Source organism: Ranitomeya variabilis, chromosome 1, assembly GCF_051348905.1.
Source record: "Ranitomeya variabilis isolate aRanVar5 chromosome 1, aRanVar5.hap1, whole genome shotgun sequence".
Taxonomy (NCBI): domain Eukaryota; kingdom Metazoa; phylum Chordata; class Amphibia; order Anura; family Dendrobatidae; genus Ranitomeya; species Ranitomeya variabilis.
Window position 1 is genome coordinate 236,310,701 of NC_135232.1, and position 20,225 is coordinate 236,330,925.

Here is a 20,225-nt window from a genome sequence, read left to right on the forward strand (position 1 = left end):
CCCGACCTTCTCGAAAGTCGGATTGCGTGAAATCGGCCGATTCTACTGTAAAGTCAGGTTCCGGACCGGAACACGAAACCCAATGCAAGTCAATGTGGATTATTTTTTACATTTACTTAATCTCTCTCTCTCTCTCTTCCCTCCGTGCAAAGCATATGTTGTGTTTGACTGCGGAAATCACTGCAGCCCAAACGGTAATATGGCTCTATGACGCCGCAGAAACCAGGCCGGAACCTATGTCATCACGCTGCCCACACTCCTTAATTGGCTGAAAAAATGGTGGGGAAGGCGTCATACAAAACGTGACTTTGGCGCCAAGATCGCCGACCACGTGGCCGATCCCACGCTGGAGTCGGGTCGGGTTTCACGAAACCCGACTTTGCCAAAAGTCGGCGACTTTTGAAAATGAACGATCCGTTTCGCTCAACCCTAGTGACCACAAATGATAATTTAATCAGTTTTCCCATCCCCATCACCAATATTGCTGAGTGTTGCATAATTAAGTGCAAAGGAATTTTGAATGCCACTTTTTATATTTTGTAATACAGAGATAATTAACAAATGGCCAAGTTTGTATTGATGGAAAAGTCAAATAATAAAAAAAATACAATACAGATACAGCGAAGAAATCTTCAAAGAGCTAACTGATTTTCATGGGTAAGCTGCCTTTAACATGTCATATCCTGGGGGTCGTGGTTTGCAGGGGACAGAAGCGGATGTGCCTTCACAGAACTCCTGAACAATCCCCTATAATGAGCTACTTTCAGCTTCCAAAAAGTGGATCTTATAGACCTATAGGCTTGTAAAACATTTGGTCCTTATCTACAACTATAAAAATGAAGATTATACCGGATCTTACAAGGACAACAAGCTCTACAGCTTTGCGGCCTACAACAAGGCCTCCAATCAAGATGGCCACCACACAGACAGATATGAGGGGAAAGTCCCTCAAGACCCCTGACTCATACGGAACAGAGAGAACTGGAGCTCAGAAGTTCCCGGTAAAAGCAAACCAAACTTCTGTGAAAAAAGTCAATTTTACTCCGGTCTCGGGGAGGGTCTCACATGCTCCCCAAGACAACTGGGATTTAAGACAGAAGACGGACAATGGCCACGCTGATTCGCCATCGGCTGATGTGGAGATGGGATGCTGGACGACGTCAGCACAGCCACCAGCGAAGAAACTAACACTCCCGGCGACGCCAACACTTGCTGAAAAGGAGGTGAAGAGGAGCAGGGAGTCTGTGGTGAGATCGAGGGCCACTGCGCTGCAAGGGGAGGGTCCCCAGGATGTGTCCCTTGCCCTAGAGTCAAACAAGTCTTACCAGGTCAATGCGGTCCAGTGGGGCCTGGGAGGTGAGGCTCGGTGCGGCTCGGAGATTCCTCCGCAGACCGCATGTGAAGATATGGAGAGCAGAGTGGCTGTCATGGTAACAGAGAGGGAGGAGGGGGGGTCCCGCCGCTGCGAGATGCTCAGCTGCAATGTGAAGCAGCGATTGATACACCGCTACTGCTTTATAGCACCGCACATCCTCACTTACATTTGAGAGGTGTGCTACCCCTGAACCTCCATATATATGCAACAAAATCACAGGGGAGACTGATTTTGACCCCAATAATAAGGGGTAATTATGCAGAAGCTACGATACAGAAGCTGAAGGGGCTGATGCAGAGTCAATTGGGGAAGAGGGAGTACTGCCAATACGAAGTGGGGGAATAATGATTGGAACACCGCTACAGTTGTATTGCACCACACAATCTCTTCCTATATCGAATACATGTGCCACCCTTAAACCTTTTGACACCCCTAAAATCATAGGGGAAACTTATTAAAACCCTGACAATAGGGGTAAATTATGCAGCAGCCCATCTTTTAAAGGGGTTCTATCAACAAATGGCTGTGATCAGTCCTCTGACACATCAGCAAGTGACCTCTTTAAACAATTACGGTCAAAACAACAATCTATACTAGAAGAAACCAGGCATCTTTGTATGAAAAGCCTTAAAGAATTAATCCAAAAATTACCTCCTAATTCGAATTTGACCTCTATTATGGATCCAGCCATTAAAATCAATAGCGACAAAATAGATCAAAAAGAACAGCTGGATGTAAACCATAATACAGATAATTCTTCTAATTCATCAGAGGGGCTAGAAAGTATCCACTCAGAAGAATTTACCAAAATGACAGATACCTCTGATTATGGAGACAGTGACTTTACTTATTTCACAGAGTCTGATGAAACCTCATCCCAAAATTCCTTTTCAGGGAGTTCTACTGATTATGAGTCTCATGATCCTACAAAAAATCCTTATCTCAGCCAAATGAAATTAATTTAGGTCAAGAGAAATTTGATGCAGATCCTGAGGACCATATCTCTAACGTTTCTTTAATAGATAACATACCAGCTACTGATGACTACCCATCCAAAAGCTTTATGATCAATATCTGCAGAGCCCTTTTAACATCGGCAAACATCTTGGAAAAGGGCAATAATCTACTTGGATATAAACCTGGAATTCCCGTTCCTCAGCAGTCAGATACAGTGAAAGCCTCTGAATCCTTTATCAAGAAGCTGTTCAAAGATACATTACATTTCATAATCAAGGAACCTAAGGCTAGGTTCAGATTGCGTTAGCGCAATCCGTTTAGCGCGAGCGCTAGCGGATTGCGCTAACGCAATGTCTTTTTCGGGGCCGCGTTCAGGGGTCGCGTTAACGTCCCCGCTCTCGCAGATCCCCGATCTGCGAGAGCGGGGAACGGACCTCTGGCGCGCCGCGGACGCTGCAAGCAGCGTCCGAGGCGCGCTACAAAAGACCGGCACATCGCTAGCGCATGCCGAAAATGACACGCGCTAGCAATGCGCTCTAACATTGCCGGCAATGGGAGCGCTAACGGACGCGGTGCACAGCGTTAATTTCGCCGTGCAACGCTGTCCGTTAGCGCTATCCCATTAACGCAATGGGAACCTAGCCTAACTTAAATTCTACCAAGGTCCCTGATGCACCTCTTCAAGACTCAAAATAACAGACTCTCTAGACAAAATATTCTGGATCTCGCCTTCTATCCTTTCTCATGATCCACCTGTATTTTCGGACTCCCTGGAGAGGATCCAAAAAGACATCATCTTTTTTAGAGACTACTTGGCTAACTATGAAGACTTCAAAAGGAAAGATAATATAAAAATCAGAGGAATACCAGAGTCGGTCCAACATTCACAGTTAAAAAATTATATTTCTTCAATGATCTCTCAATTATTACCCCAAACAAAGGAAAAAATCTGATCAAGAAGGTTTTCAGAATCCAAAGGCCACTCTCTCTACCTACAAACATTGCTCGAGACGTCATTGTGTCCCTCTACCCTACAGGGGTAAAGAACGATCTCCTTATGCTGACAAGAGACTCAAAACACCTTCCATCTCCGTACAACAACCTTTATTTTTTCAAGGACTTGTCTAAAGATACCCTGCTAAAATGAAAATCATTCTTTCAAACCACTCGGAAACTCTTACAAGCCAGGATACCCTACCAATGGACAAAGACTTCTAATCTACAAGTGAAATATGCTTGAAAACTGTTCACTCTCTCGTCTCCAGAGGAAGGAATTAACTTTCTAAAAAAAACAGGATTGACATCTTCTGCAGTTTCATCTGAATCCTCCTCTTTGTCTACATCCTATATACATCCTACTCCTACTTGAAGAGACTTTCATTCCACTTGTTATCTTACTAAAAAGAACCAGACTTTGCCCTCCAACCAGTCTTAGGGTCACCTTAAGGTGATCCCAGACTTGACAGGTCCTGACACTTTACATAATATATTCTGATTTTTATTTTCAGATGCTGACATTGAGCAACATTTATCTTGGTGTTATTTGCAAATGTACACATGTACTGTTTAAGTTTACTGACTTTTATTTTCAGGAGCAATATTTAATTTGGCGTAACAAGCAATTGGATACAGTACAGACCAAAAGTTTAGACACACCTTCTCATTTAAAGGTTTTTCTGTATTTTCATGACTATGAAAATTGTAAATTCACATTGAAGGCATCAAAACTATGAATTAACACATGTGGAATTATATACTTAACAAAAAAGTGTAAAACAACTGAAATTATGTCTTATATTCTAGGTTCTTCAAAGTAGCCACCTTTTGCTTTGATGACTGCTTTGCACACGCTTGGCATTCTCTTGATGAGCTTCAAGAGGTAGTCACTGGGAATGGTCTTCTAACAATCTTGAAGGAGTTCCCAGAGATGCTTAGCACTTGTTGGCCCTTTTGCCTTCACTCTGCGGTCCAGCTCACCCCAAACCATCTCAATTAGGTTCAGTTCTGGTGACTGTGGAGGCCAGGTTAAATAGCCCTTACACAGCCTGGAAGTGTGTTTGGGGTCATTGTCCTGTTGAAAAATAAATGATGGTCCAACTAAATGCAAACCGGATGGAATAGCATGCTGCTGCAAGATGCTGTAGTAGCCATGCTGGTTCAATATGCCTTCAATTTTGAATAAATCCCCAACAGTGTCACCAGCAAAGCACCCCCACACCATCACACCTTCTCCTCCATGCTTTACGGTGGGAACCAGGCATGTAGAGTCCATCCGTTCACCTTTTCTGTGTCGCACAAAGACACGGTGGTTGGAATCAAAGATCTCAAATTTAGACTCATCAGACCAAAGCACTGATTTCCACTGGTCTAATGTCCATTCCTTGTGTTCTTTAGCCCAAATAAGTCTCTTCTGTGTGTTACCTGTCCTTAGCAGTGGTTTCCTAGCAGCTAGTTTACCATGAAGGCCTGCTGCACAAGTCTCCTCTTAACAGTTGTTGTAGATATGTGTCTGCTGCTAGAACTCTGTGTGGCATTGACCTCTAATCTGAGCTGCTGTTAACCTGTGATTTCTGAGGCTGGTGACTCGGATAAACTTACCCTCAGAAGCAGAGGTGACTCTTGGTCTTCCTTTCCTGGGGCGGTCCTCATGTGAGCCAGTTTCTTTGTAGCGCTTGATGGTTTTTGCAACTGCACTTGGGGACACTTTCAAAGTTTCCCAATTTTTCAGACTGACTGAGCTTCATTTCTTAAAGTAACGATGGCCACTCATTTTTCTTTACTTAGCTGCTTTTTTCTTGCCATAATACGAATTCTAACAGTCTATTCAGTAGAACTATCAGCTGTGTATCCACCAGACTTCTGCTCAACACAACTGATGGTCCCAACCCCATTTATAAGGCAAGAAATCCCACTTATTAAACCTGACAGGGCACAACTGTGAAGTGAAAACCATTTCCGGTGACTACCTCTTGAAGCTCATCAAGAGAATGCCAAGAGCGTGCAAAGCAGTCATTAAAGCAAAAGGTGGCTACTTTGAAGAACCTAGAATATAAGACATATTTTCAGTTGTTTCACACTTTTTTGTTAAGTATATAATTCCACATGTGTTAATTCATAGTTTTGATACCTTCAGTGTGAATTTTTCAATTTTCATAGTCATGAAAATACAGAAAAATCTTTAAATGAGAAGGTGTGTCCAAACTTTTGGTCTGTACTGTACATGTACTATTTAATTTTCTATTCCAGGAAGCAACAGTAGTATTGTAAACCTACGGAAATGTCTGTATGTATATCTGTCTTCTTCTTTCCCTTTTCCCCATATTATATGGTTTTTTTTTCCTTTTTTTTCCCTTCTACCTTGTTTTCCCTTACCCTTTACCTTCAAAAAGTTATAAACCCAATAAAGATTATTGGAAAAACATGTCATATCCTGATATTAAATTTATGAGGGTGTCAATGCTGTAACATTATTAGTTATCTCAATTCTGCAGTTCCATGTTCCCTTCTAAAATATAAAGTAAAAAATAAATTTAACAGCAGTTTTAACATTTGTTATCATGAATTTCCAATTTGAACAATTGCCACCTATAAAAAAAATCACAATAGCTTCTCAATAGTGACAAAACATATTTAAATGCAGTTTTTAATGCAACCTGAATAAACAATTTCAATGACAATTTATGGCATAGCCACTGGATGGCATTAGTTAGTTGTGAAGATGACTGAGTGAATAGCTTGTGTTTTAGTAGTTCCTATGCATACTTTTTAATATAAGCAATATTTAGCTTGAAATTTCACTTCCCTGTTTTTTTTCTCAGCCAATACACATTAGATGGACATCTGGCTCAGAAGCAAAATGGTTTAAGTAGTTTTATGGATGATCAAATGTTTTGAAATTGAATTCACCAGTTTCAACAAATTTTTCCCCAACATTTGATTTTCAGATATTTTATTCAATGCAAATAGCAAATACTGTTAAGCCTTTATTTGACCAGAAAAAATGAGATGTACCTGAAGGCTCCTTGGACTGTATTGAGCTTCTTTTGAGCTTTTAAATGTAAACACTGCCTTAAAAATGTCAAACTGACTGTTAGGGCTGGCGGAACGCACCGAGTAAATATAGAGATGTTATTTGGTGCGTTTGCAGCCCGGGGTCCACCGTGCAGGAAAAGAACCTGCTGCTGGCAAATGGCGGCGCTATATGGCAGTAGAAGCAATCTCTGTTGCTTCACAGAGTCGCTATAAAGAAAGGACTGTGTCCTGTTAAACTCCACAGGAATACACAGTAACTGCTGAGCAGATAGCAGCTTGTGGTCATGCAGTCAAGGAGGCAAACATACAATCTCCTCACCGGAGGAGCCTGTATTCTAGGTGGCTTATTTCAGCCGGGGTGTTGTGATTTTGCTTTTTGCTCCCTCTAGTGGTCATTAGTGATTTGACTCTGGAGCGTCTGTCTTTTCCTATATCCTCACCTGGGCCGTTAGTTCAGGGGCGTTGCTATTTAAGCTCCCTGGACCTTCAGTTCAATGCCTGGCATCGTTGAAATCAGAGCTAATCTGTTGTGCTCTTGTCCTCTGATCCTGGTTCCTGTTTTTCAAGCTAAGTCTGCTTCCTTGCTTTTTGCTTTTGTTTTGTTTGGTATTTTTGTCCAGCTTGTTCCTATCTGTATCCTGACCTTTGCTGGAAGCTCTAGGGGGCTGGTGTTCTCCCCCCGGACCGTTAGACAGTTCGGGGGTTTTTGAATCTCCAGCGTGGATTTTTATAGGGTTTTTGTTGACCAGATAAGTTATCTTGCTATATTCTGCTATTAGTAAACTGGCCTCTCTTTGCTGAACCTGGTTCATTTCTGTGTTTGTCATTTCCTCTTACCTCACCGTTATTATTTGTGGGGTCTTGTATCTTGCTTTGGGGTCCCTTTCTCTGGAGGCAAGAGAGGTCTTTGTTTTCTTCTCCTAGGGGTAGTTAGATTCTCCGGCTGGCGCGAGTCATCTAGCGATCACCGTAGGCATGATCCCCGGCTACTTCTAGTGTTGGCGTTAGGAGTAGCTATTTGGTCAACCCAGTTACCACAGCCCTATGAGCTGGATTTTTGTATCTTGCAGACTTACACGTTCCTCTGAGACCCTGTCCACTGGGGTCATAACAGTATGCCAGGCCAGTATTAAATGTTTAATGCATTGCAGAAGTGGGATTATAAGAAAGAAAATTTTGAGGTTTTTTTTTTTTCCCTCTCTCATTTTTTTTTCTTTTCCCCTTTACCTCAGAGTGGCTTAAGCTTGCTGCAGACATGAATGTCCAGACCTTGATTACAAGTGTGGACCAGCTTGCCGCTCGTGTGCAGAGTATACAAGATTATGTTATCAGAAGTCCTATGAGACCGATTTAAGTTTAGGAATTTCAGGAATAATTGTAAATTATTTTTGTCCCTGAAACCTTGTTCATCTGGAGACTCTGCTCAACAAGTAAAAATTGTTATTTCATTCTTACGGGGTGACCCTCAGGATTGGGCTTTTTCGTTGGCGCCAGGAGATCCGGCATTGGCTGATATTGATGCGTTTTTTCTGGCGCTCGGTTTACTTTATGAGGAACCCAATCTTGAGATTCAGGCAGAGAAAGCCTTGCTGGCTATGTCTCAGGGCCAGGACGAGGCTGAGGTGTATTGCCAAAAATTTCGGAAATGGTCCGTGCTGACACATTGGAACGAGTGTGCACTGGCCGCTAATTTTAGAAATGGCCTTTCTGAAGCCATTAAGAATGTGATGGTGGGTTTTCCCATTCCCACAGGTCTGAATGATACCATGTCCCTGGCTATTCAAATTGACCGGCGGTTGCGGGAGCGCAAAACCGCAAATTCCCTCATGTTGTTGTCTGAACAGACACCTGATGTGATGCAATGTGATAGAAAAACCGCAAATTCCCTCATGGTGTTGTCTGAACGGACACCTGATTTGATGCAATGTGATAGAATCCTGACTAGAAATGAGAGGAAAATTCATAGACGCCGGAATGGCTTGTGCTACTACTGTGGTGATTCTACACATGTTATCTCAGCATGCTCTAAACGTATATCTAAGGTTGTTAGTCCTGTCATCGTTGGTAATTTGCATCCTAAGTTTATTCTGTCTGTAACTTTGATTTGCTCACTGTCATCTTATCCTGTCATGGCGTTTGTAGATTCAGGTGCTGCCCTGAGTCTTATGGATCTCTCATTTGCTAAGCGCTGTGGTTTTATTCTTGAACCATTAGAAAATCCTATCCCTCTTAGGGGTATTGATGCTACGCCATTGGCAGAAAATAAGCCGCAGTATTGGACACAGGTTACCATGTGCATGACTCCTGAACACCGCGAGGTGATACGTTTTCTCGTTTTACATAAAATGCATGATTTGGTTGTTTTGGGGCTGCCATGGTTACAGACCCATAATCCAGTCCTTGACTGGAAGGCTATGTCAGTGTCTAGTTGGGGCTGTCGTGGTATTCATGAGGATTCCCTGCCTGTGTCTATTGCTTCTTCCACGCCTTCGGAAGTTCCGGAGTACTTGTCTGATTATCAGGATGTCTTTAGCGAGTCCAGGTCCAGTGCATTGCCTCCTCATAGGGAATGTGACTGTGCAATAGATTTGATTCCAGGCAGTAAATTTCCTAAGGGAAGACTGTTTAATCTGTCGATACCTGAACATACCGCTATGCGTTCATATATCAAGGAGTCTCTGGAGAAAGGACACATCCGTCCGTCTTCTTCCCCTCTTGGTGCGGGATTCTTTTTTGTGGCTAAAAAGGACGGATCTTTGAGGCCTTGTATTGACTATCGGCTTTTAAATAAGATCACTGTCAAATTTCAGTATCCTTTGCCGCTGTTGTCTGACTTGTTTGCCCGGATTAAAGGTGCCAAGTGGTTTACCAAGATAGACCTTCGTGGTGCGTACAACCTTGTGCGCATTAAGCAAGGGGATGAATGGAAAACCGCATTCAATACGCCCGAAGGTCATTTTGAGTACTTGGTGATGCCTTTTTGGCTCTCTAATGCCCCTTCAGTTTTTCAGTCCTTTATGCATGACATTTTCCGGAACTATCTGGATAAATTTCTGATCGTTTATCTGGATGATATTCTGTTTTTTTCTGATAATTGGGACTCGCATGTGGAGCAGGTCAGGATGGTCTTTAAAATTTTGCGTGAAAATTCTTTGTTTGTCAAGGGCTCAAAGTGTCTTTTTGGTGTACAGAAGGTTCCCTTTTTGGGGTTCATTTTTTCCCCTTCTGCTGTGGAGATGGACCCAGTCAAGGTCCGAGCTATTCTTGATTGGACTCAGCCCTCGTCAGTTAAGAGTCTTCAGAAGTTCTTGGGTTTCGCTAACTTCTACCGTCGTTTTATCGCTAACTTTTCTAGCATTGTGAAACCTTTGACGGATATGACCAAGAAGGGCTCCGATGTGGTTAATTGGGCTCCTGCTGCCGTGGAGGCTTTCCAGGAGTTGAAACGTCGGTTTACTTCGGCGCCTGTTTTGTGCCAGCCTGATGTCTCGCTTCCCTTTCAAGTTGAGGTGGATGCTTCAGAGATTGGAGCAGGGGCCGTTTTGTCGCAGAGAGGCCCTGGTTGCTCTGTTATGAGACCTTGCGCCTTTTTCTCTAGGAAGTTTTCGCCTGCGGAGCGAAATTATGATGTGGGCAATCGGGAGTTGTTGGCCATGAAATGGGCATTTGAGGAGTGGCGTCATTGGCTCGAGGGTGCTAAGCATCGTGTGGTGGTCTTGACTGATCACAAAAATCTGATGTATCTCGAGTCTGCTAAACGCCTGAATCCTAGACAGGCCCGCTGGTCATTGTTTTTCTCCCGTTTTGACTTTGTTGTCTCGTATTTACCAGGTTCAAAGAATGTGAAGGCCGATGCTCTTTCCAGGAGCTTTGTGCCTGATGCTCCTGGAGTCGCTGAACCTGTTGGTATTCTTAAGGATGGTATTATCTTGTCAGCTATTTCTCCAGATCTGCGACGTGTGTTGCAGAGATTTCAGGCTGATAGGCCTGATTCTTGTCCACCTGACAGACTGTTTGTGCCTGATAAGTGGACCAGCAGAGTCATTTCCGAGGTTCATTCCTCGGTGTTGGCAGGTCACCCAGGAATTTTTGGCACCAGAGATCTGGTGGCCAGATCCTTTTGGTGGCCTTCCTTGTCTAGGGATGTGCGGTCATTTGTACAGTCCTGTGGGACTTGTGCTCGAGCTAAGCCTTGCTGTTCTCGTGCCAGCGGGTTGCTCTTGCCCTTGCCTGTCCCTAAGAGACCTTGGACACATATCTCCATGGATTTCATTTCTGATCTTCCGGTGTCTCAGGGCATGTCTGTTATCTGGGTGATATGTGATCGCTTCTCCAAGATGGTCCATTTGGTTCCTTTGCCTAAACTGCCTTCCTCTTCCGATCTGGTTCCTGTGTTTTTCCAGAACGTGGTTCGTTTGCACGGCATCCCTGAGAATATTGTGTCAGACAGAGGATCCCAGTTCGTTTCCAGATTCTGGCGATCCTTTTGTAGTAGGATGGGCATTGACTTGTCGTTTTCGTCTGCTTTCCATCCTCAGACTAATGGACAGACGGAGCGAACTAATCAGACTTTGGAGGCTTATTTGAGGTGTTTTGTCTCTGCTGATCAGGACGATTGGGTGACCTTCTTGCCGTTAGCTGAGTTTGCCCTTAATAATCGGGCTAGTTCCGCCACCTTGGTTTCGCCGTTTTTCTGCAACTCTGGTTTCCACCCTCGTTTTTCTTCGGGTCATGTGGAACCTTCTGACTGCCCTGGGGTGGATTCTGTGGTGGATAGGTTGCAGCGGATCTGGAATCTTGTGGTGGACAACTTGAAGTTGTCACAGGAGAGGGCTCAGCGCTTTGCCAACCACCGCCGCGGTGTGGGTCCCCGTCTACGTGTTGGGGATTTGGTGTGGCTTTCTTCCCGCTTTGTTCCTATGAAGGTTTCCTCTCCCAAATTTAAACCTCGTTTTATTGGTCCTTACAAGATATTGGAAATTCTTAATCCTGTATCCTTTCGCCTGGATCTTCCTGTGTCGTTTGCTATCCACAACGTGTTTCATAGGTCCTTGTTGCGGCGGTACGTTGTGCCTGTGGTTCCTTCTGCTGAGCCTCCTGCTCCGGTGTTGGTTGAGGGCGAGTTGGAGTACGTGGTGGAGAAGATCTTGGATTCTCGTCTCTCCAGGCGGAGGCTTCAGTACCTGGTCAAGTGGAAGGGCTATGGTCAGGAAGATAATTCCTGGGTGGTCGCCTCTGATGTTCATGCGGCCGATTTAGTTCGTGCCTTTCACGCTGCTCATCCTGATCGCCCTGGTGGTCGTGGTGAGGGTTCGGTGACCCCTCACTAAGGGGGGGTACTGTTGTGATTTTGCTTTTTGCTCCCTCTAGTGGTCATTAGTGATTTGACTCTGGAGCGTCTGTCTTTTCCTATATCCTCACCTGGGCCGTTAGTTCAGGGGCGTTGCTATTTAAGCTCCCTGGACCTTCAGTTCAATGCCTGGCATCGTTGAAATCAGAGCTAATCTGTTGTGCTCTTGTCCTCTGATCCTGGTTCCTGTTTTTCAAGCTAAGTCTGCTTCCTTGCTTTTTGCTTTTGTTTTGTTTGGTATTTTTGTCCAGCTTGTTCCTATCTGTATCCTGACCTTTGCTGGAAGCTCTAGGGGGCTGGTGTTCTCCCCCCGGACCGTTAGACGGTTCGGGGGTTCTTGAATCTCCAGCGTGGATTTTTATAGGATTTTTGTTGACCAGATAAGTTATCTTGCTATATTCTGCTATTAGTAAGCTGGCCTCTCTTTGCTGAACCTGGTTCATTTCTGTGTTTGTCATTTCCTCTTACCTCACCGTTATTATTTGTGGGGGGCTTGTATCTTGCTTTGGGGTCCCTTTCTCTGGAGGCAAGAGAGGTCTTTGTTTTCTTCTCCTAGGGGTAGTTAGATTCTCCGGCTGGCGCGAGTCATCTAGCGATCACCGTAGGCATGATCCCCGGCTACTTCTAGTGTTGGCGTTAGGAGTAGCTATTTGGTCAACCCAGTTACCACAGCCCTATGAGCTGGATTTTTGTATCTTGCAGACTTACACGTTCCTCTGAGACCCTGTCCACTGGGGTCATAACACCGGGGCCCTGAAACCATACACACAATCTCCTCACCGGAGGTGCCGGTATTCTAAGTGGCTTATTTCAGCCGGGTCCCTGAATCCACACAAGCGTGACCACATTGGTGCAAAACTCATAACATGCATTGATACTAGCGCATGGCCGTGCGGCCATGCGAACCTTATATAGCTGCAGCAAGTACAATAACTTCCAAGAAGGACCAATGAGAGACTGCCACAGAGCTTGAGCACCTTCAGGACCTTACTGGAGAACCAATGGGCTTTGCTGCAGTATCCAAGCATGTGACCCTCGATCTCCAATGAGAGATCTTACCCTGGGCAAGCTCAGAAGGAGAAAAGCAGGACTTAGTCCCAAAAGCGTCTGCTCGCCGCTGCCCAGCACTGGCTTCAATGGCAGAAGCTGGAAAAGCAGAAGTAACCCTTTGCACAGAGTCAGACTGAGTGAGACACTGGGACCGATGTCTCCGCTGAGCAGGCTCCACTGCGGCAGGAGAAGAATGGGAGACCGCAGAGGAGATGGCCCTAGATTCCCCCTGTGCAGAGGTGGGAACTTGACCCCTAACATTCCCCCCCAGGGCCCCCCCTGGACCCCACCACGCCTGAAGGCAGCAATGAGCTGCGGAGCCTGAATGTGCTCAGCAGGCTCCCAGGACCTGTCCTCAGGACCATAACCCTTCCAGTCCACCAAATACATTTTTTTGCCACGTACCACTTTGCACCCCAAAATAGTGTTCACCTCGTAATCGTCCGTAGATGAACTCAATGTCCCAGCAGATGACTCGGAAAACCAAGACATGTATACGGGTTTCAAGAGGGACACATGAAAGGTTTCGGTGATACCCATGTGTGGTGGAAGGGCTAAACGGTAGACCACAGGGTTAACCTGTTTGAGGATCTTGAAAGGGCCCAAGTAGCGAGGTGAAAACTTAGTGGACTCAACTCGCAGCCTGATGTTACGGGCGGAGAGCCACACCAAGTCGCCAGGAGCAAAGGTTGGAGCGGGGCGCCGATGTGCATCGGCGGAGGACCTCATTCTCTCCTTGGAGGCCCGAATGGCATCCTTAGAGCGGTCCCAAATATCCTGTGCCTCTACAGCCCAGTCTGCCACCCTGGAGTCAGCGGAAGACACAGGCATAGGCACAGGTACCCGCGGATGCTGACCATAGTTAAGGAGGAATGAGGTTTGTCCAGTGGAGTTGGCTACGGCGTTGTTCAGCGCAAACTCTGCCCACGGTAGCAGGGAAGACCAGTCATCCTGCCTGGCTGAGACAAAATGTCACAGATATGTGACCAAGGTCTGGTTGGCCCTCTCTACCAACCCATTCATCTCGGGATGATATGCGGAAGAGAGATTCAACTCAATGCTGAGAAGACGACAAAGCTCTCTCCAGAACCGAGATGCAAACTGGGGACCCCGGTCACTGACAATTTTGTCCGGCATACCGTGTAGGCGGAAGATGTGTTTTATGAACAACGCTGCCAAGGCCCGTGCAGAAGGTAGACGTGGAAGCGGCACCAAATGCACCATTTTAGAAAAATGATCGGTGATAACACAAATAATGGTACAGCCATGAGACTTGGGCAAACCCACCACAAAGTCCATCCCGACCATCTCCCAGGGCCTGTCTGCCACTGGCAAGGGATAGAGTAACCCAGCTGGCCATTGTCGAGGAGACTTATTTTTGGCACAGGAGACACACGCCCGATTATAATCTCTGACGTCACGGACCATATGTGGCCACCAGTACGTCCTCCCCAGCAACTCAGATGTCCTCTTTGTCTCAAAGTGTCCACCCACTCTGGACAAATGAGCCCAAGAGAGAACCTCCAGTCGCAAATTAATGGGTGCAAAAGTCTTGCCCGGAGGCACAGACTCTAGCAAATCCGGAGCTATGGTTCTCAAGCTCTCTGAAGGGACAATAAGCCGAGGCTCCCCTTCCTCCTCCTCAGATGACACAACGGAGGGAGAGAGGGTGTCAGCACAAATGTTCTTCTCCCCAGCAAGATAATGGAGGGTGAAGTGGAACCGGGAGAAGAACAAGGACCATCTGGCCTGATGAGAATTTAGCCGCTGGGCTGTTTGTAAATAAACCAAATTTTTGGGGTCCATGAAGACCTGGAAGGGAAAGCGAGCCCCCTCCAAAAGATGTCTCCACTCCAAGAAGGCTAACTTCATTGCTAGAAACTCCCTGTCCCCGATGGAATAATTCCTCTCTGCTGGTGTGAAGGTCTTGGAGAAGAAGAAGCAAGGATGCTTCCGACCTTGAGCATCCTTTTGGAAGAGGACTGCTCCTGCACCAACGGATGAGGCATCCACCTCCATTATAAACGGCTTATCAACATCGGGACAATGTATGATGGGAGCGCTAGCAAAATTAGACTTAATAGAAGAAAAAGCTTTGGAGACCTCTTCAGACCACAATTTGGGATTTGCTCCCTTCTTGGTGAGGGCTACCAAGGGAGCTACCAAAGTTGAGAAGTGGGGAATGAACTGACAATAGTAATTTATGAACCCCATAAAGCGCTGCACCGCTTTAAGAGAATGGGGTTCTTGCCAGTCCATCACAGCCTGTAGTTTGGCAGGATCCATAGCCAATCCCTGGGCGGAGATGATATAGCCCAGGAAAGGTAAAGACTCCTGCTCAAATATACACTTCTCCAACTTTGCATAGAGGGAGTTTGCCTGTAAGAGATCGAAGACTCTGCCAACATCTCTCTGGTGGGAGTCAATATCTGGAGAGAAGATGAGAATATCATCCAGATAGACTATGACCGAGGTGGAGAGCATATCCCGGAAGATATCATTGACAAAGTCTTGGAAAACGGCTGGGGCATTACAGAGCCCGAAGGGCATCACCAGATACTCATAGTGCTCATCCCTGGTATTAAACGCCGTATCCAAGTATGTGACCCTCAATCTGCAATGAGAGATCTTACCCTGGGCATGCTCAAAAGGAGAAAAGCAGGACATAGTCCCAAAAGCATCTGCTCGCCGCTGCCCAGCACTGGCTTCAATGGCAGAAGCTGGAAAAGCAGCAGTAACGCTTTGCACAGAGTCAGACTGAGCGAGATGCTGTGACCGATGTCTCCGCCGAGCAGGCTCCACTGCGGCAGGATAAGAATAGGAGACTGCAGCGGAGATGGCCTGAGATTCCCCCTGTGCAGAGGTGGGAACTCTATCCCTAACACTGACCTCAACATATCTGGCCAAGGAAAAACAGATGGTAATCAACAAACTGTTAGAAAAATACAAATATTCCAAAAATTATTCCTTTTTAGGGCATATGCCTGACTTGCTTGTATTTATACACAGGCAACGCACAAGGCTTATTCTCACAACAATTTATGGAAAAATTATTCTTGTCTGCAAGAGGTTTGTTTGTTTGTTATTATGAAAGGGCAGTAACAATGGTCTCTTAACAAGCTGTGAAAAAATGATCACTTTTGTGATAAAAGTTTCATGTTTATTTACTCTGAACCAGATAGAGTTTACTGCAGCCTAGATAATAATTATAATAATAATTTTTATTTATATAGCGCCAACATATTCCGCAGCACTTTACAATTAAGCGGGGACATCTACAGACAATAAATTCAGTACAAGTTAAGACAATTTAAAAATTTAAACAGTGACATTAGGAGTGAGGTCCCTGCTCGCAAGCTTACAATCTACAAGGAAGTGGGGGGGACACAATAGGTGAAAAGTGCTTGTTATTTCTGGTCTGGAAATTATAATAAATAGGGATTTTCATATAAAAGCTGCATGATCCGGTCATCAGCCCGTGTGTTTAAGTGCAATAGTCAAGTATCAAAGATATATAAAATAATGGTTGATCAAAAGATATATGAGTGCATTGGAAGTGGCAGCAACAACTACAGCAGTACAGTTTAAATATACAACAGAGTGGATAGCCAAGAGAAGTGTGGTTGGCATGGCAATGCAGCAGCACTAACAGTGGCCGAAGCCATAGAGAAGAAATATAAGACAGGGCAGGTAAAGAGATGTCTCGCAGTGTAGGACTAGCGGACAAAAATTGAAATAGCGGGCACCATCATATATCGATCTAATATAATCTAATATAATAATACATAAATAATAAAGATCAATCTTTTATTAACACAAACTGACATACAAGTAAAAACACTTAAAAAGTCACAAAAATATGCACAATAACCCACAATAGAGCTAGAAAATCTTGCCACTTTAAAAACCGCATATGTTGTCAAGCACTATGAGAAATATATATACAAATAATATTAATGCCTCCAAAACTCAGTGGCTATATATTTAAAAAAACAAAAAGAGAAAAGCCGAACATGTGATCCAAGATAATACGGGACAAGAAAGTATAGGGAGTTATAAGGCTTAATATTTGACCAGCAAATTCTCATTTTTACAACACCATTTTTTTTTAGGGACCACATCTCATTTGAAGTCATTTTGAGGGGTGTATATGATAGAAAATAACCAAGTGTGACACCATTCTAAAAACTGCACCCCCCAAGGTACTCAAAATCACATTCAAGAAGTTTATTAACCCTTCAGGTGTTTCACAGGAATTTTTGGAATATTTATATAAAAATGAACATTAAACTTTTTTTCACAAAAAATTTACTTCAGCTCCAATTTGTTTTATTTTAGCAATGGTAACAGGAGAAAATGGACCCCAAAAGTTGTTGTACAATTTGTCCTGAGTACGCCGATACCCCATATGTGGGGGTAAACCACTGTTTGGGCACATGGTAGAGATCGGAAGCGAAGGAGCGCCATTTGACTTTTCAATGCAAAATTGACTGGAATTGAGATGGGACGCCATGTTGCGTTTGGAGAGCCCCTGATGTGCCTAAACATTGAAACCCCCCACAAGTGACACCATTTTGGAAAGTATACCCCCTAAGGAACTTATCTAGATGTGTGGTGAGCACTTTGACCCATTAAGTGATTCACAGAAGTTTATAATGCAGAGCTGTAAAAATAAAAAATCATATTTTTTCACAAAAATGATCTCTTTGCCCCCAATTTTTTATTTTCACAAGGGTAAGAAAAGAAATTGGACCTCAAAAGTTGTTGTACAATTTGTTCTGAGTACGCTGATACCCCATATGTGGGGGTAAACCACTGTTTGGGCGCATGGGAGAGATCGGAAGGGAAGAAGCGCCATTTGACGTTTCAATGGAAAATTGACGGGAATTGAGATGGGACGCCATGTTGTGTTTGGAGAGCCACTGATGTGCGTAAACATTGAAACCCCCATAAGTGACACCATTTTTAAAGTAGACCCCCTAGGGAACTCATCTAGATGTGTTGTGACAGCTTTGAACCCCCAAGTGATTCACTACAGTTCATAACGCAGAGCCGTGAAAATAAAAATTATTTTTTTTTCCAAAAAAATTTTTTTTTAGCCCCCAGCTTTGTACTTTTCCAAGGGTAACAGTTGAAATTAGACCCCAAAAGTGGTTGTCCAATTTGTCCTGAGTACGCTGATGCCACATATGTGAGGGGGAACCACTGTTTGAGCGCATGGCAGAGCTCGGAAGGGAAGGAGCGTCATTTGGAATGCAGACTTAGATGGATTGGTCTGCAGGCGTCACATTGCGTTTGCAGAGCCCCTAATGTACCTAAACAGTAGGAACCCCCCACAAGTGACCCCATATTGGAAACTAGACCCCCCCAAGGAACTTATCTAGATGTGTTGTGAGAACTTTGAACCCCCAAGTGTTTCACTACAGTTTATAACGCAGAGCCGTGAAAATAAAAAAATCCTTTTTTTTCCACAAAAATTATTTTTTAGCCCCCAGTTTTGTATTTTCCCAAGGGTAACAGGAGAAATTGAACCCAAAAAGTTGTTGTCCAATGTGTCCTGAGTACGCTGATACCCCATATGTTGGGGTAAACCCCTGTTTGGATGCACGGGAGAGCTCAGAAGGGAAGGAGCACTGTTTTACTTTTTCAATGCAGAATTGGCTGGAATTGAGATCGGACGCCATGTCGCGTTTGGAGAGCCCCTGATGTGCCTAAACAGTGAAAACCCCCAATTCTAACTGAAACCCTAATCTAAAACACATCCCTAACCCTAACCCTAGCCCTAACCCTAGTCCTAACACTAGCCCTAACCCTAACCCTAGCCCTAACCCTAATCCTAGCCCTAACCCTAACCCTAGCCTTAACCCTATCCCTAACCTTAACCCTAACCCTAGCCCTAACCCTAACCCTAATGGGAAAATGGAAATAAATACATTTTTTTACATTTTTAATTTTTCACTAAGGGGGTGATGAAGGGGGGTTTAATTTACTTTTATAGTGGGTTTTTTTTGCAGATTTTTATGATTGGCAGCCGTCACACACTGAAAGACGCTTTTTATTGCAAAAAATATTTTTTGCGTTACCACATTTTGAGAGCTATAATTTTTCCATATTTTGGTCCACAGAGTCATGTGAGGTCTTGTTTTTTGCGGGACGGGTTGACATTTTTAGTGGTAACATTTTTGGGCACGTGTCATTTTTTGATCGCTTTTTATTCTGATTTTTGTGAGGCAGAATGACCAAAAACCAGCTATTCATGAATTTCTTTTGGGGGAGGCGTTTATACCGTTCCGCGTTTGGTAAAATGGATAAAGCAGTTTCATTCTTCGGGTCAGTATGATTACAGTGATACCTCATTTATATCATTTTTTTATGTTTTGGTGCTTTTATATGATTAAAACTATTTTATAGAAAAAATAATTATTTTTGCATTGCTTTATTCTGAGGACTATAACTTTTTTATTTTTTCTTTGATGACGCTGTTTTGCAGCTCGTTTTTTTGCAGGACAAGATGACATTTTGAGCGGTACCATGGTTATTTATATCCGTCTTTTTGATCACGTGCTATTCCACTTTTTATTTGGCGGTATGATAATAAAGCATTGTTTTTTGCCTCGTTTTTTTTTTACGGTGTTCACTGAAGGGGTTAACTAGTGGGACAGTTTTATAGGTCGGGTCGCTACGGACGCGGCGATACTAAATATGTGTACTTTTATTCTTTTTTTTAATTTAGATATTGAAATGTATTTATAGGAACAATATATATAATTTTTTTTGCATTTTTTTTGGGAATTTTTTTTTTTTTTTTTACATATGTGAATTTTTTTTTTTACACTATAACATTGCCCCAGGGGGGGCATGATGTTATAGTATAAGATCGCCGATCTGACACTTTGATCGGCGATCTGACGTGCACAGCTCCTGGAGGCTTCCCGGCACCTGCTCTGAGCAGGCGCAGTGAAGCCATCTCCCTGCAGGACCCAGATGCCGCGGCCATCTTGGATCTGGGCCTGCTGCAAGGAGGAGGAGGTAAGAGACCCTCGGAGCAAAGCAATTACATCGCGTTGCTCCGGGGGTCTCAGGGAAGCCCGCATGGAGCCCCCTCCCTGCGCGATGCTTCCCTATACCGCCGGAACACTGCGATCATGTTTGATCACAGTGTGCCGGGGGTCAATGTGCCAGGGGCGGTCCGCGACCGCTCCTGGCACATAGTGCCGGATGTCAGCTGCGATAGTCAGCTGACACCCGGCCACGATCGGCCATGCTAACCCCGTGAATGTGGCCGATCACGCTGGACGTACTATCCCGTTCGTGGTCATACGGGCCCACCCCACCTCGACGGGATAGTACGTCCGATGTCAGAAAGGGGTTAATGTACACTCTGCACCCCATCTTAACTGGAAAAAAAACTGAAATGTAGATATTTTTGCAAATTTATTAAAAAAAAATCCCTGAAACATC